The sequence below is a fragment of the Rhinoderma darwinii genome, chromosome 12, assembly GCF_050947455.1.
Source record: "Rhinoderma darwinii isolate aRhiDar2 chromosome 12, aRhiDar2.hap1, whole genome shotgun sequence".
Taxonomy (NCBI): Eukaryota; Metazoa; Chordata; class Amphibia; order Anura; family Rhinodermatidae; genus Rhinoderma; species Rhinoderma darwinii.
Window position 1 is genome coordinate 64,765,831 of NC_134698.1, and position 16,547 is coordinate 64,782,377.

Consider the following 16,547-nt stretch of genomic DNA (forward strand, 5'->3'; position numbering starts at 1 on the left):
AGTCTCCATGTAGCCCCAGCTTTTATTTTGCTATAGAAACAGTCCCTGGAAATGCTCCTAGAACTACTTGGATTGAACATGAGATAAAAGGGTGAGATAAAGACAAGCAGCCTTCAGTCATGTGGGTTTTTTTTTTTTTTTGTCCATGCAGCAAGCCTTAGAAAATTAGTGGTTTTTAAATGCACAATATATATTTTTCCAAATTCACGGCAAATTTTTTTCTTTGAAAAAAAAAAATAAAAAAACGAAAGTTAGTATTAATTAGCACACAATGTGCTGACAATGTGCAGTACTTTCAATATAATTTGATTCCTGAGAGAAAATTTTGGGCCATAGCTCCCTTTGCTTGCACTCAGCACAACCTCAGTCCTGCATATGATGATTATAAATAAAAATTGAGGCCTGAAGAGTCTTGACCAGAATTACTGTATACGATATATTATGAGCTGTGAGCACTCAATGTTCTTGTTTGATCAACGTTTTTAGGAATTTTAGAAACTTGGATAGTGCATCTTCCTTGACGAAATATCATACCTTGCCTAAAACCCTCACAATTCTTTGTTTACAACTTCAATGTTTTCATCTAGAACAGTGGCCCCCAACCTGTGGCTCGCCAGCTGTTGCAAAATTACAACTCCCAGCAATTCCTAATAATCTGCGGAGTTGTGCAACTGCTGGAGAGCCACAGGTTGGTGACCAATAATGTGGAACCTTTATTGTACTTTGTAAACTCAACCTGAATGTATAATTAAAGTTTTAGTTCGGGTCTTCGTAACGGTTTTGGTTCTTTTTTTCCCAAAAATTTCCCATACACGTTATTGCATTCGGGCCGAAGAGATTGTGTGATCAAGGTGCGTACATAAGTAACAAGAAAGCTTTTATCCTACTGCGTTTGCCTTCTAAATACGTATAGGTGATTGTAGGTGTTTTATGTGGTACGTAAACTGCTTACCCATTGTTTTTTTCTACATTATTCATTATGTGAATGCCATTTTCTATGATTGAAATACATAATAAAAGATTTCTATTTTTTTTTTTTTAATCTAGACATTGAAGATCTTAATCCACCTACTGTCAACACCGTACGTCTTGTCACTTTTCTGGTCCTTGCATTGTTTACCCATTTAAAAAGGACATTTCTCTTGTTAAAAGCAAAGCTGATCACGAGTACATAAGCTATTGAGAAAGAATCAAACCAGTGATAATGATCTATTGATTAGCTGAAGAATACAGCCTCTGAACACAGGACTAAAATGCAATCTACTCTGTGAGGCTTACCGAGCCGTGTGAATCGTAGATACAAACTTCGTACTCAAAATTAGTCAATAGTTGTCTGTTTCTTTTCAACTTCAAACAACCTCCAAAGCACTGGCTGGACTATTCTAACCAACGACGTAATCTCACCACAACTTTTTGTAAGTGTTTGGTACGTTCGCTCCTCTGATGTGCTTTATGTGTCGGTTTTGTATGTTTAAAGAAAGGCCCGGTTTGGCTTCCTCCTACATGTGTGCAATATTTGTCTGTCATTGTCAACCATTGTTTACAAAATCCCGTCCTCGTGTCAAGTTACTGCCTCTTCGAATTTCATTCTTCAAATGGAAGAGCAAAACAAACTTGTGTGCCTGTTGTTAATTAATTTTGGTCGGCTCATGAGCCTTTGGGAAGTTTGCTGTATTTAGCAGTTCGGGCTATTAATGCATTTTAAAATTACTTTCTTTCATCTCTCAATCCTTTCACCATTGCTTTTTTCCATCCTTTATACTTAACTATTTGTTTACAATACAGAATAAATGAAAAAAGGAATTACTTAAAGGATACATTGTAGCTGCTGTTATTTTATCCGGAGTTCTAAAACCCAGTCATTTGCATGAAGATTTTTTTTATTAAAGGATAACTCCACGTTTACCTTGGGGACACTAAGAATCTGTACCAATATATGCTAAAGAAATTGGTTTTGCTGGCAGCAGGGCCGGTGTTTTTAGATGATGGGTCCTGCGTGGTACCTTCTGTTGGCACTAGCCCCATATGGTGTTCGATTACACAGTGTACAAAAAACCATACCATACAGTGCCTAATTGTAAGTGACATTTAGTATGGTACCCAAATAACAGTGCTATGCATTGATCAACCACTTCCGTACAGTTGCCTTAATAACAATGCTATACAGTTTCAGCCATCACCATAAATTGCAAAGACACACTGTACAGTGCCTAAGGAGCAGTGCCACACAATGTTACTATTGCTATACAGTGACCAAAAAAAATATGCTATATAAACATACATCAAGCTGCAGATACTAGGTAAAGGTCATGTTTATAGTGTAAGAAAAAGATTAAATCCTTTTATTATCTGAAACGAAGGTCATGCATACTGCAAAGTAGGGTCCACATACCCTGTATGGCGTAATATGGACCAGTAGACAAACTCTGTGTACCGCCATGTAGTGCCTCCATGAGATGCCACATTCTTCTCTAAAAGAAATGTTTCTAAGGGAGAATACCTCAAGAACAAGGCACGATTCGTTTTCTTGCAGATTTGCACAGAATTAGTGAGAAATAAACATGTGCCCCAGTGTAAAATCAGAGGACCACATAAGTACAATATGTGTCCCATGTGCTTGAGGCCTAAAAGTAATTAAAACAATACGAGTGCATTCTAGCCATCCATAGTTCTCAACTATTATACACATGTAATACTTCATTGGCAAAAATTGTAGTAATGTAGGGTCATTGAGGGCATCATCCTTAGTCCACTGAATATTAACCACAAATAAATACGGTAGGTAGCTTGTGGTAGTTATGCAGTACAAAATATTATACTATTATGGTTGTTTCTTTATGGCCACTGAGAGATTAAACCATAGGAGAAGAAAACAAAATCTCATATAAAAGTATTGTTTTCATTGCACAGAGATTGTCTAGGTGGTTTACGTGTTTCTGAAGGTCAGAAGTGTTTATTATCACCTCCCAAACATGTCCGGATTCTCATCCAACCATTTGAACAAGGTGTATGACCAACTCAAAGGCTATGTATGTCTTCGAAACCATTGGGGTTTTTGTTTTTAACAAAAATGTCAGTGTGCTTTGTGCAACTTTAACTACTTGTTATTAAAAATAATTTACATTTTGGAGATACAGCTGCTTTGTATCCTGTATTCATCAGGTCAGCGGCACTGACGGGTTCAGTGTCAGTGGGTCCGGCGCTCATTTTGATCAAATTGTATTGACATTTTTCCATTTTTGTTCTTGCACTCCTCCCATTCTGCCCTAGGGTGATTTTAATTAGCTTAATGCTGGTTCCTACCATCCCCAATTGTATTCAGGCTTAGTTGCAGGTCTGGGTGTATGTGCAGCATAGGGACCCACCTTATAAGTGAGGTCCCCTTGTCGTGACAGGTGGGCTCACACAATTTGATAGAAAATTGCGCTAAGAACCTCACTATTTTAAGTAGATTCAGCAGCAATGCATATTTATTTATATATAGTGTTTTAGGTGGCATTAGTGTTCGCAGAGTGCTATCGCCATGTTCTAGTGTATTGTTTTGCAGTCACAGGCGTTCTTGCACCTGTATACACATTATTTGTTTTTTTCGTTTTGCTAGAATGTGCTGATCAAACTCTCGTGTAAATATATATATATATATTTATACACACACACACACACACACACACACACACACACACACACACACATATATATACACACACACACACACACACACACACACACACACACGAGTTCTAAGGTTGTGTAGCAAGAATATAAACAGGTCTGGTCAGTTTTAGGGCCCATTCATACAATCTATGAAGTTGCTGACAAGGCAATATACTTGATGTTTGGTATATCAGCCAGGCATCGAGAATTAGTGATGAATATGTCTTTGATCTTAAGATGTACATCAATGCAAGCATTAAAGTAAACGCTAAAACCCAGATTTCATGCATGTCCGAACAGAGGAACAATATGTGACTATACAGCAGAAAACATCACTGCTCAACTCAATCAGCCTTTTGTCAAATCCATGTAAGTTTCTACATAAAGTTTTTGTCTGCTATAGACAACGCCTGTTATATGGCCCATTAGGTCAAGTGTAACTTATAGAAGCCTCTCTCTTTTAGCTAAAACCAGGAGCCAACAACCCACGCAGTCCTGAAAGCCGTGGACCCAATGTTGGCAGTTGCACTGTTGTGCCATTGCAGGGAAAACAAGGATTTCTATTGTAATTTCAGGAAATTAACAACTATGAAATAGGCTGGTCACCATACTTTTTAGGGATTTCCACGCTCGGCCTCCTCACTTTCGACAAGCACTAGTTATTAAATAGACCACCAGTTTGCAGTGGCAAAAAACAACCCAAGGCCTCATTTACACGAGCGTGTGCGTTTTGCGCGCGGAAAAAACGCAGCGTTTTGCGTGCGCAAAAGGCACTTGACAGCTCTGTGTGTCATCCGTGTATGATGCGCGGCTGCGTGATTTTCGCGCAGCCGCCATCATAGAGATGAGGCTAGTCGACGTCAGTCACTGTCCATGGTGCTGAAAGAGTTAACTGATCGGCAGTAACTCTTTCAGCACCCTCGACAGTGAATTCCGATCACCATATGGAGTAACCTGTTTAAAAAAAAAAAGAGGTTCGTACTTACCGAGAGCTTCCCGGCCGTTGCCTTGGTGACGCGTCCTTGGTGACACGCCTCTCTTGACATCTGGCCCCACCTCCCTGGATGACGCGGCAGTCCATGTGACCGCTGCTTCTGTGCGACCTTCGTGGTTTTCACGCTCCCATTGACTTCAATGGGTGCGTGATGCGCGAAAAACGCACGATTATAGAACATGTCGTGAGTTTTCCGCAACGCACTCGCGCTGCGCAAAATTCACGCATCGTCTGCACTGCCCCATAGAGTAATATAGGTGCGTAAGACACGCGTGAAAAGCACGCGCGTCGCACGCGAGTATATTACGCTCGTGTAAATGAGGCCTAAAACATAGTTCTTAACACTAGGAATATAAATAAATAGGGCTCCTGGAATTGCCAGTTCTGGAAATATAGGGGTTATTGATCAAAACCCCATTGAACTCCAAAAACACACTGGCTGATTTATTTGGAATGTAGTTTTTGAGCCCCAATAAGGACAGGAACCGACGTGAGTGATCACAATCTCTGTACAGCGCTACAGAATATGTTGGTACTATATAACTGAATAAAATAAGAAATCTATGGTGAAACTTTACATGGACACACAGTTGTCAGGCATAAGGGGAGACTCTACAATGTCAAAATCGTACAGCACAACTGGTATGATCCCAACAGCAAGTCCAACTGCTCAATGATGCCAATAGCTCTGCTACATTCTTGGTATTACAAAAATATTTTTTACTATATCAATGCACTTCCTTGAAAACAGACAATTTGTCTGAACGAGCCCCTTTATTACGAAAGTTGGAAAATGTTAATAACCATATTAGTCATGTTCTGGACGACTTTGGTGGATCGGGCAAAAATCGAGTGTGTATGGAGAAGTCTGACTTCTCCCTCTACTTCTGCCATTGATAGAAAGAAAAATCATGCTTGCAGGATTTTAACATGCATGATACTTTATTAGCTAGTAAGGCTCGACCCTTCTCCCTACTGATCCAAGCATGCATATTTGTGGGGTAGTTAGATGAGAGGAAAGCTCTCAATAGATATCTAATGCACAGGGCCCTCTTAACACATCGGTGGGCTAAGGACTTATTCACACAAACGTGGGAAAAACGTGCACATTAAAAACTGCCGTTTTTAACCCGTGTGGGACCCGTTTTCACTGATCTCCATAGACTTGAGTCTATGGAGGGATCCGTGAAAACGGAAGAAAATAGGACATGTTCTATTTTTCAACGGACCCTTCACACAGTCCATTGAAACAATGGCCGTGTGAATGGCCCTATTGAAATACATGCGTCCGTGTGACGGCCGTTGTTTTACATGGACGTATTCCACGTTCATGTGAATAAGCCCTTAGTGCAAGGATTTTCATAACTGTTCCACCTCTCCCTTGCTGATAAATTTCCCTCTTAAAATGGACTCACCCCCAAGCATACATAGTATGCGTGTCACATCAAAATTTATTTTAACCTGAACGTTCCAATAAAATGTGTGCTTTAGAAGTGCCTTAGCCTTGGATGTCCCTGTACAGCACCTACCAGATACACAGCAGATTGCCAACCACAGATGCCACCCAGAACCCAATCCACGGGGTTGAGTAGCCTCACCGCACCACTGGGAGGTTGCCCAATGCAAATGCAGTTTGCCCTATGGATAAAGTGGCACAGCTAACCTGTATGGCTAGCATTAGACCAGAGTGGAGAACAACAAGCAGATTTTTTTTAGTTAAAAATATTCCTTTAGCTGCTTCTTTCTCAAGCGGTGATAAATCTCAATGACAAGAGCAAACATTTAACGTACTAGAAAACAATTGGCGTGGGATCAGCACACAGAAGAGGACTAGACAGACACTCTCCTTATGAGAGAACAATAATTTTAATGGACTTTACCACGTCCAGCCAGCTGTCTATGTATGTTTAACCTGCACCTGGGACATGGCACCTTTTCACTTTAATTTTAGTAACGGTAAGGTGGAGAATAGTTGAGATAAAAGGTGAAGAAGTGCTGTGAGAAGAGCTAATAAGGTCAACTAGGGAACAATAGATGCAGATGGGAGTGGAGGGATTAGCAGCGAAACGTAACCTCAGTGTATCTACTTTCATTTGACTATACATCTTTAGCTGTGCTGTTCCACAGGTGGCGTAAATATGAGGCGGTTCACAGCATCACGTAAGACTGCAGAGCAATAGACAGACACCAGGAGTAAGAATACCTTTGTCATTGCCAGGAGATTGTCTTTATTTAATAATGAATAGGGCCGAACAATAATGAGTAACACAAACAACTCAAGACTCAGCCTTCTGTAGCCCATCCCTGTACATTATACTAAGATATAACTTTACATGGCCATAAAAAAATGGCTGGGAAGAAACATTATATCTTGAAGCTACTGACCACTGATGCTTCTCATGGTGCTCCCATTGATCTGCATGGTTAAGTTCAAGACATGACTAATAATGATAGTCAGAGTATGGATATCGAGGCAGATCAAGACCACTAAAAGCATCGTCATTGGCACCATAAAGAGAAATGTGCTTCTCCAAAGTGCCCACAATACAAAAAAAAAAAAAAAAAAGACTTAAACTTCAATCAAGTGTTTACTTTTTCACATTTGTAGAACACACTCTTGGTTGTATGACCCTTGTGAAGTTTTCCTTCAAAGGACAACTCCAGTCAAACCTACACATCACTGGTATAAAAAGCACAAACCCAATACAACCCAAGTGAGTTATACTTACAAGGTCCAGGAATCTGAGATATGGAGAGTTGTTTAGCGGGGGTCCTCACACTTTACAGCTGGTTTAGTTGTCTGAGTGCTTACTTTGGACATGGAGGAAGCATGGTGGTCAATGGAAAAGTTCTTGCCTTGGCGAATTAAAAATGGCTGTATAGAGAGTTAAAAAAAATTTAAAAGAATTTTCAGGTTTAAGAGAAAAGATCTTTTAAATATTTTGTTATTTGATATACCTACATTGTAGCCACTAAACGTAATGATTACATGGTTAAGTGGTGTTTTTTTTCTATTGCAATATCACATTTCACTAAAGTGTAATTTTGCTTTTAACAACATTTCACAGTTTATATTTCTTTTAAAAAGTTGGGAAACTTTGCAAATAAACAACTGCTTTTGAACCAATTGTGATTTTTTGTTCTGTCCATTCATATGCATAATGGGTTTCAAAGTTCTGCTGGTTGCCCTTGGAAACAGACAAAGATTTGACTCCACCTCACTGTCAGACATGTGACCTAACAGCTTTAGCTCTAAAGTGTGTAATGGTGATGAGTTCCAAATGTGCTGCTGCCTGGTAACAAGAAACTAATAGAAATTTGAGAGAAAACCTCATGCAATTAAAAATTGGTACAGTGATAGTGTATTCACAAAAGGCACTATAAATGTTATGTAGCCTGTATCTATAAAATATACTAAGTTGTTGTTCAACACCGTGTATTTAATGCTAGAACATATTATAGTAATACAAGATCAGCCAACATGTATAAAAATATAAGGTGTCTAAACAAATTGGGTAAACGCCATGCAAACCCGCCAATTTTGGCTAGGAGGGCCGACCATCTAATGTATATGGGGTTGTCCAGTCTGTCTCTCAACAGCAGATTTGGGTGACATAGATCAGGCTCTCATGGGAGATAAGCTTGTGTGCAGGTGCTCTGCATAAGTCGAGTTTGATAGTGATCTGTAGCCTTAACAAGAAATGCACTTGAACGGTCCCCGGTCAATGAACTGGACTGTTGAGCTATACCATGTACTTACATGTTTTCTGTTGGTGTTGTGCTTTTAACATGTTGTGGGGCTTGTGCTCTTTCAGGTGGGCACGGTGGGCTGACTAAGTCTCTGGTTAGGTGTCCAGACGCAGTAGCGTTGCAGCACAAGTCTCCTTCCGAGGGTGGAACGAGGCGTTTTGGCGTGCCGCGTGGTGAATAGTGCCAATGAGTCACCCGAGATAGTCAGTGACATTTATGTGGACAAAGAGCCTGTCAAGTGCGATACAGGATTGATAGGGAGTAGAGAACCGGGGGCAGTCTGTGAGAGAATTGGGTCATGCTAGCATTGGGAGCCCGGTGTCTCCGGAGGAGCAGTTACGGAAGGCCTCCAGCATCTCGATTCTACCAGGCTGCTGTGTATTTCGGGTTTGCCAGTGATAGTGCTTCGTAAGTGGAAGAGGCCCTGTGAGTGTGAATCCTGCGAGTGGTTACAGACCACTTCCAGTGTAATCCTATACATAGGCAGGGGAAGGCCTACTCAAAACTGCCCGGAAAAGTGACCAGAAGACCAGAGACTGTGCTGCTAAGACAAGTGCTCACCAGAATTGTAACCAACAAGCGAAGTGACTAACACAGTTGTAACCGCCAAGCTTAGTGCCTCTCATAGACTGTAACCACTACGCTCCAGGGCCCATTGGGAGTGTAACCGCTAAGCAGAGTATCACTCCTGTAATAATAGTTTGTAACCAATGTGCTTTATGCCCCAGCTAGAGTAAAACTTTGTTTCTGCAAACTGTGCTATGTCTGTGTTCACTACTGCACATCCTTGGTTGGAGTCCCATGTCAGGGCCACATACACTTAAATCTGACCCGCTTACAAGTTGCTGCTTGAGGTGTCTTGCAGTAACTCATTCCCCTCTCCACATTGAGTATACAAACGCTCAACCGAGCATGCGTGTGTATAGAGAAGGGGGGGGGCTCGGGAGAAATAGCTATGACCACCCTTCGAGGACCTGTCACCTTTCCGGACGTCTTTTTTTGGTAAACACTATCATTTTCCATTGAATAAATTTATAACACCTTTTCTTAAAAATCTGCATTGTGCCATTTCTGATATTCCTCATGGAAATTTTACGAGTAACTGGGCGTTACCATTCCCCTGGTCAATAAGATGTGTCGAGACACAACCTTACATAGTCATCACTGATTGCACAGTATATTCAGGGAAAAGCCCCATTGACAAGGGGAATAGTAACACCCTTGAGTCAATTTATTCCAGGAGGAACAACAGAGGAACAGTACAATACAGGGTTCTAAGAAAAAATGCTCCAGGTTTGTTACTTTATGGAGAATGCATAAATATACTAAAACAGACATATCAAGAGAGCTTGAAGTCCTAAAAAAAAAAAAAAAGACCATAACCAATCAGATATTACATTGCACTTTTTGTCTGTACGGGTTATATGAGGCATCATATAAAAATTTATAGTCACTCAACCGGTTTTTTGCTTCGTCAAAAAAAGACTTGTAGAGAAGACATACACAATATCTAGTAAGGATAAAGCTTTTCCTCATTTTCTGACAGCACATCACAATCTGAATTTTAATTATTTTGTTAATATGCCAAACATCCACACTGAAGATAAACCTTGGCGGTGAAGCCTTTTGTTTTAGCGGACATGAGGTTTAATTATCTTTGCATCATGATGGAAAACATTTCAAATACAAGCTGGCAGTCCTAATTGACAATTTACTTCCTGTCAAGAATAAAACTCTCCCACCTTACGCCTGACTGATGTCTGATGGCAGGTACTTATTGCGTCCAAGAGATGTATATATGTGTGTGATAGTTATATACAGTTAGAATTACTTGGACAGTGATACAATCCACATGATTTGGGCTCTGCATGCCACCACATTGGATTTGAAATGAAACAACTGAGATGCAATTGAAGTGTAGACTTTCAGGTTTAATTCAAGGGGTTGAACAAAAATATCCTGTAAAACTTTTAGGAATTGTAACCATTTTTCTGCACAGCCTCCTCATTTCAGGGGCTCAAAAGTAAATTGGAAAAATTAACATTACCATAAATAAAAAACATTTTTTTAATACATTGTAGAGAATCTTTTGCAGGCAATGACTGTCTGAAGTCTGGAACCCATGGACATCACCAAACGTTAGATATCCTCCTTTGTGATGCTTTGCCAGGCCTTTACCGCAGCTGTCTTCAGTTGTTGCTGGTTTGTGGGTCTTTCTGCCTTAAGTTTTGTCTTAAGCAAGTGAAATGCAGCACGATCGGGGTGAGATCTTTTGATTGACTTGGCCATTGCAGAATATTCCACTTCTTTGCCTTAAATAACTCCTGGGTTGCTTTCGCAGTATGTTTTGGGTCATTGTGCATCTGTCCCGTGAAGCGACGTCCAACCATCCTTGCTGCATTTGGTTGAATCTGAGCAGAATTTAAATCCCTGAACACTTCAGAATTCATCCGGCTGCTTCGGTCTTCAGTCACATCATCAATAAACACTAGTGATCCAATGCCTTTGGCAGCCATGCATGCCCATGCCATCACACTGCCTCCACCATGTTTTACAGAGGATGTGGTGTGCTTTCGATCATGAGCCGTTCCAAGCCTTCTCCATACTTTCTTCCTCCCACCATTCTGGTACAGGTTGATCTTCGTTTCATGCTGTTCCAGAACTGGGCAGCTTCTTAAGATGTTGTTTTTCAAAGACTAATCTGGCCTTTCTATTTTTGAGGCAGATTAATGGTTTGCACCTTGTGGTGAACCCTCTGTATTTGCTCTCATGAAGTCTTCTCTTTATGGTAGACTTAGATACTGATTCACCTACTTCTAGAAGAGGGTTCTTCACTTGGGTAGATTTTATGAAGGGGTTTTTCTTCACCATGGAAAGAATTCTGAGATCATCCAACAGTGTTGTCTTCTGTGGACGTCCAGGCCTTTTGGAGTTCACGAGATCACCAGTGCGTTTTTTTTCCAAGAACGTACCAAACTGTTGATTTGGCCACTCCTAAAATTTGTGCTCCCTCTCTGATGGATTTCTTCATTTTTTTCAGCCTAACGTCTGTTTCACTTGCATTCAGAACTCCTTGGACTTCATGTTGTGGGTTCACAGCAACAGCTTCCAAATGCAAATGCCACACCTGGAATCAACTCCAGACCTTTTACCTGCTTAATTGATGATGGATTAACGAGGGAATAGCCCATTAAATAGCTTTTGAGATAATTGTCCAATTACCTTTGGCCCCTTAAAAAAGGCAGCTACACATTAAAGAGCTGTAATTCCTAAACTCTTGGAGAGTGGAGAGTCTGCATTTTAAGCCCATATTGATCATATAATTGTACATTAAACGATTTGGTAAACAGCTAAAATGCCAAAACTTGTGTCACTGGCCAAATAATTCTGGACGTGTGTGTGTGTGTGTGTGTGTGTGTGTGTGTGTGTGTGTGTGAGTGATGTCTTATCACAGAACTATTCTCAGACTGTCTCTGTATAGTCTCATTCAGACTGCCGTAGATCGGCCGCAAATCCTGACTCTACTGCGGGTCTAATGTTACCTATGATGTGGTCAGTTCGGGTCATTATACCCACAGTCGGTTTGGTCTACAGCTCCACAGTATAGTATCTCCCTCCATCTGTCTCCTATTGGCATCTTTCTCCCATCTATCTATCCAGCCATCTCATATCTATTATCTATGCGTCATCTATTCAGACAATATGTTCTTGTGTTTCTATCTAGGAGTATCTATAAATCTCAGTTATCTATGGTCCATCTATTATCTGTCTATATATCTCATCTATTCATCTAGAGCAAACACATTTTACAACATCCAGGAAAAAAGAAAGAGAAGGCAAATAATCTCGATTTAGAATTCTGAATTTGTAAGCCGCACATTCCTTCCTAGAAGTAGTAAAATTCTAGCGCAGGTTCTTTGTGATTCCATTTTTCAGATTCATGTACAACTGATCTGAATATTAATAAGCTTCTTGCTCTGAACCGTCTAATGTATGTGATTTTCCACAGACGGCTCGCTGCAATGAAGTGCATATCATTAATGAAAACTGATTTATACAAGACAAAGACCCAATTCCTAGCATCCACTGGCCAGGCTTTCTGCTGATCCATCTATATTTTCAATTACCTCATCGCCACACAAATACAAAGTCAATTAAAAATGAATGTGTTGAGCAGATTAAATATCATGGACAATGTGAGTCATAGCGCTCACCAGCCAACGTTTATAATCATATACCACTAAGCTTACTGTCAGTATTTCAGGAAAATGACAAATCCCTCAGTATATTAAACCACAACGTTAAGAATTCGGAGTTACTGAAATTAAATTTTGCTGTAACAAGATGAATGTGACCCAAATGCAATTTCCTTCCCTGATAGGTCTCATAGCAGTTCCTTGCTGCTTTTATTGTATACAACTGGCACTTGGTCTTTAAAGGGATTCTTCATCCTGGCATTTGATAAGTGGATGTACCCAGACTTCAGCTTAGATACGTCCCTCAACCTTTGCATTTCTATAGGACTCCGTAACTAAAACAGTTTTCAGTAGCAATAAGCCGCTCCTGATCGGCCATGGCTTCACTGAAATCAGTCATTTTCCACGTGCTGCCATTCCATGGTATTTAGGTTGCGTTCACAATGCTGAATAAAAAAAAATCACAACATTCAATCCCTTTGTTTTAACCAGTCGTTTATTGAAGTCAATGGAGAGCCAATATGGATAAGGCTGATCTACGACCTGCAAGAGCACAATGCTCAGAAGAGTGTTATCTTGCTGTTAGTTCGGGTCATTAGACCATTGGCAGAGCCTTGGATTTGGGGTCATAATTATTTTACGCTCGTATGAAACCGGTTTTACAGATACAAAGAGGAAAGGAAAGCAAGAAGTGTTAAATTACTAGTCCTTCTCAATTAATTAGAATATCATCAAAATGTGTATTTATTTCAGCAATTCAATTAAAAAATTGAAACTCATTCTATAGATTCATTACACACAGAGTGATCTATTTCCAGTATTTTTAATTTTTTTATGTTGATAATTATGGCTAGCAGCTAATGAAAAGCTAAAATTTAGTATCTCAGAAAATTAGAATTAAATAAGCCCAATATCAAAAATTATTTAATATTTAATTCTCTATGGGGTTTAGGTCAGGCGAGTTTGCTGGCCAATCAAGCGCAGTGATACTGTGGTTATTACACCAGGCATTGGTACTTTTGGAAGTGTGGGCAAGTGCGAAGTCTAAGTGAAAATGAAATCAGCATCTCCATAAAGCTTGTCGGCAGAGGGAAGCATGAAGTGCTCGAAAATTTCCTGGTAGACGACTGTGCTGACTGGACTTGATATATCACAGTGGACCAACACCAGCAGATGACATGGCCCCCAAACCATCACTGACTGTGGAAACTGTGGAAACTTCACACTGGACCGCAAGCAACTTGAATTGATGCCTCTCCACTTTTCCTCCAGACTCCGGGACCTCGATTTCCAAATGAAATGCAACATTTAGGGTATGTTCACACGCAGTGAGCAAAAACGTCTGAAAATACGGAGCTGTTTTCAGGCGAAAACAGCTCCTGATTTTCAGACTTTTTTTTTTTAACAACTCGCGTTTTTCGTAGAATTTTTTTACGGCAGTTTTTGGAGCTGTTTTTCAATGGAGTCAATGAAAACCGCCTACAAAAACGTCCCAAGAAGTGTCCTGCACTTCTTTTGACGAGCCGTCATTTTACGCGCCGTATTTTGACAGCGACGCGTAAAATAAAGGCTCGTGGGAACAGAACATCGTAATTCCCATTGAAAGCAATGGCCAGATGTTTGTAGGCGTATTAGGGGTGTTTTTTCAGGCGTAATTCGAGGCGTAAAACACCCGAATTACGTCTGAAAACACTGCATGTGAACATACCCTCACTTTCACCTGAAAACAGGACTTTGGACACTGAGCAGCAGACAAGTCCTTTTAAAGGCTTAGGAAACCTTTGCAGGTGTTGTGTGTTGATTCGCTGATTAGAGTGTAACACCATGAGGCTACAATCTTTAACTTTTATCCAATATTCAAATTTTGTGAGAGACTAAATTTTGGGTTTTCATTACCGGTTAGCCATAATCATCTACATTAAAAGAAAAAATGCTAAATATATGTCACACTGTGTGTAATGAATCTATATAATATATGAGCTTTCCTTTTTTTTTTTTTATTGAATTACTGAAATAAATTTACGTTTTGATGATATTCTAATTCATTGAGAAGGACTAGTATACTAATATCCAGTGAACAGATGACCAAAGACAGTTAAGGCCTCATTCACACGGCAGGGTTTCCCGGCCGGGTGCCGGCCGTTCATAAATCGGCCGGCACCCGGCTGCATTAGGAATAATAGACTCCTAATGGGGCTATTCACACGGCCGATTTTTTGACGGCCGGGAAAACCGCCCGTCAAAAAATAGGACATGCTCTATTTTCGCCCGGGTACCCGGCCGCCCGGCTCCCATAGAAGTCTATGGGGCCGGGTAATACCCGGCCATCACCGGAATGTGTTCCGAGTGATGGCCGGGTTTTCCGGCTCTTGCGCTCTATCTCCTCCTCCTCACAGCGCAGAGTGCATGTGAGGAGGAGGCGTTGATGCCATTCTGACGAATGGCATCGCTGTACACGGTGTGGCAGGGCCGGGGTGTACAGCAGGTGGAAGGGAGCGCTGCGCTGGCTCCCTTCTCCTGCTTGTTAAAAGCGCCCTGGCCCGGCGACACCTTTGATGGCGCCGCTAGTAGCAGCAGCTGCTGCTGCTGCTGCTGCTACTACTGTAGCGACGCCACTATAGCAGAGCGGGGAGGTATCTCCCCGCTCTGCTATGTGCTAGCCGCACTTCGCTCCTTGAAGGAGCGGAATCCCCGTGTGTTCGGGGATTCCGCTCCTGGACAGAGCGCTTGATGTCTCTGTCCATATCTGGGCAGTGACATCAGGGGAAACTCCAGAAGCGGAATCCCCGAACACATGGGGATTCCCCTTCAGGAGTTGCCGATGATGTCACTGTCCGGATCTGCCCGGCCCGGCACGGATGCATAACTTTATGCAAACCGGCCGGGCAGAATGGCCGATTTTACCGGCCGGCACTCGGGCTCGGACGCGACCCGGTCGTGTGAATCCCGCCTTATCCTTAAACACTAAAATGGCTGACAGTAATTTCAACTTCCTGTCCCATTAGCGTAATAAATGTATTAAAATGATCTATGCTCTGCATCAGTAATTAGCACTAAAAATGAACATTCATTAACATATACTGTATAAATCCAATTATTTTGGTTGAGCGATGACAGACTATTGATTGATACATACATACATACATATGCAGACACATACATTATATATATATATATATATATATATATATATATATATATATATATATACACACACACACACACACACACACACACACACACACACCGAATGTCTATATAATAGTGAAACAGTTGTTGGGGAGATTTGCTTAAGTGATCTTCATTTGCAGTTTTTGATTTTTGTCACTGTCTGTCCCTTGCACTTTACACCATCTGCTAAAAGCTTATTCTGAAATTTTGGTTTCCGAAATGCAAACATGTTTATTTACCTTGCTGGCTCCTAGCAACAAATATATCCGGAGGCAAAAGGACACAATTAAAAATCCATATATTTATGCTCTGTGACTCGACGTTCAGCCTTCAGCTGTTAAAGCTTGCAACATTTTCCCTAAATTGTGTGAAGACTCCCTTAGCACATAATGTGTGGATTACACAGCTTGTAAAACCGGCACCTTGCAGACATGAGTGCTTCAGGTACATAGTGACACATTTATATTTCATCCACCATCTGTTCATCTGCCGGACGGAGACAGACAGACAGACAGACGCGGACACACACACACACACACCTTAGCTGGCAATAACTTTATACTAGACAATTTTTTTTTCTGACGACTCATTTGTGGGTCCATTCAGGACCCCAAAAGTGGGATTTCCTAATAGGCTACTAAATTTAAAAAACAAAAGTAAACAAAATTGGTATTGCTGCATCCCTAAAAGTCTGAGCTATTACAATATACCATTATTTAACTTGCACGGTGAACGGCGTAAAAAAAAATAAAAAAATGCTAGAATCACTGTTTTTTGGTCAA

General features: G+C 40.8%; 1 long non-coding RNA gene across 1 annotated transcript in view; it reads right to left on the bottom strand.

The window, feature by feature from the left end:
• The window catches only part of LOC142664329 (uncharacterized), a 60,976-nt gene that overhangs the window by 22,226 nt on the left and 22,203 nt on the right, over positions 1-16,547 (bottom strand). Inside the window, exon 3 of the long non-coding RNA XR_012851270.1 lies at positions 7,378-7,523. This is a non-coding gene — a long non-coding RNA (uncharacterized LOC142664329). The remainder of the gene's footprint in view (positions 1-7,377; positions 7,524-16,547) is intronic.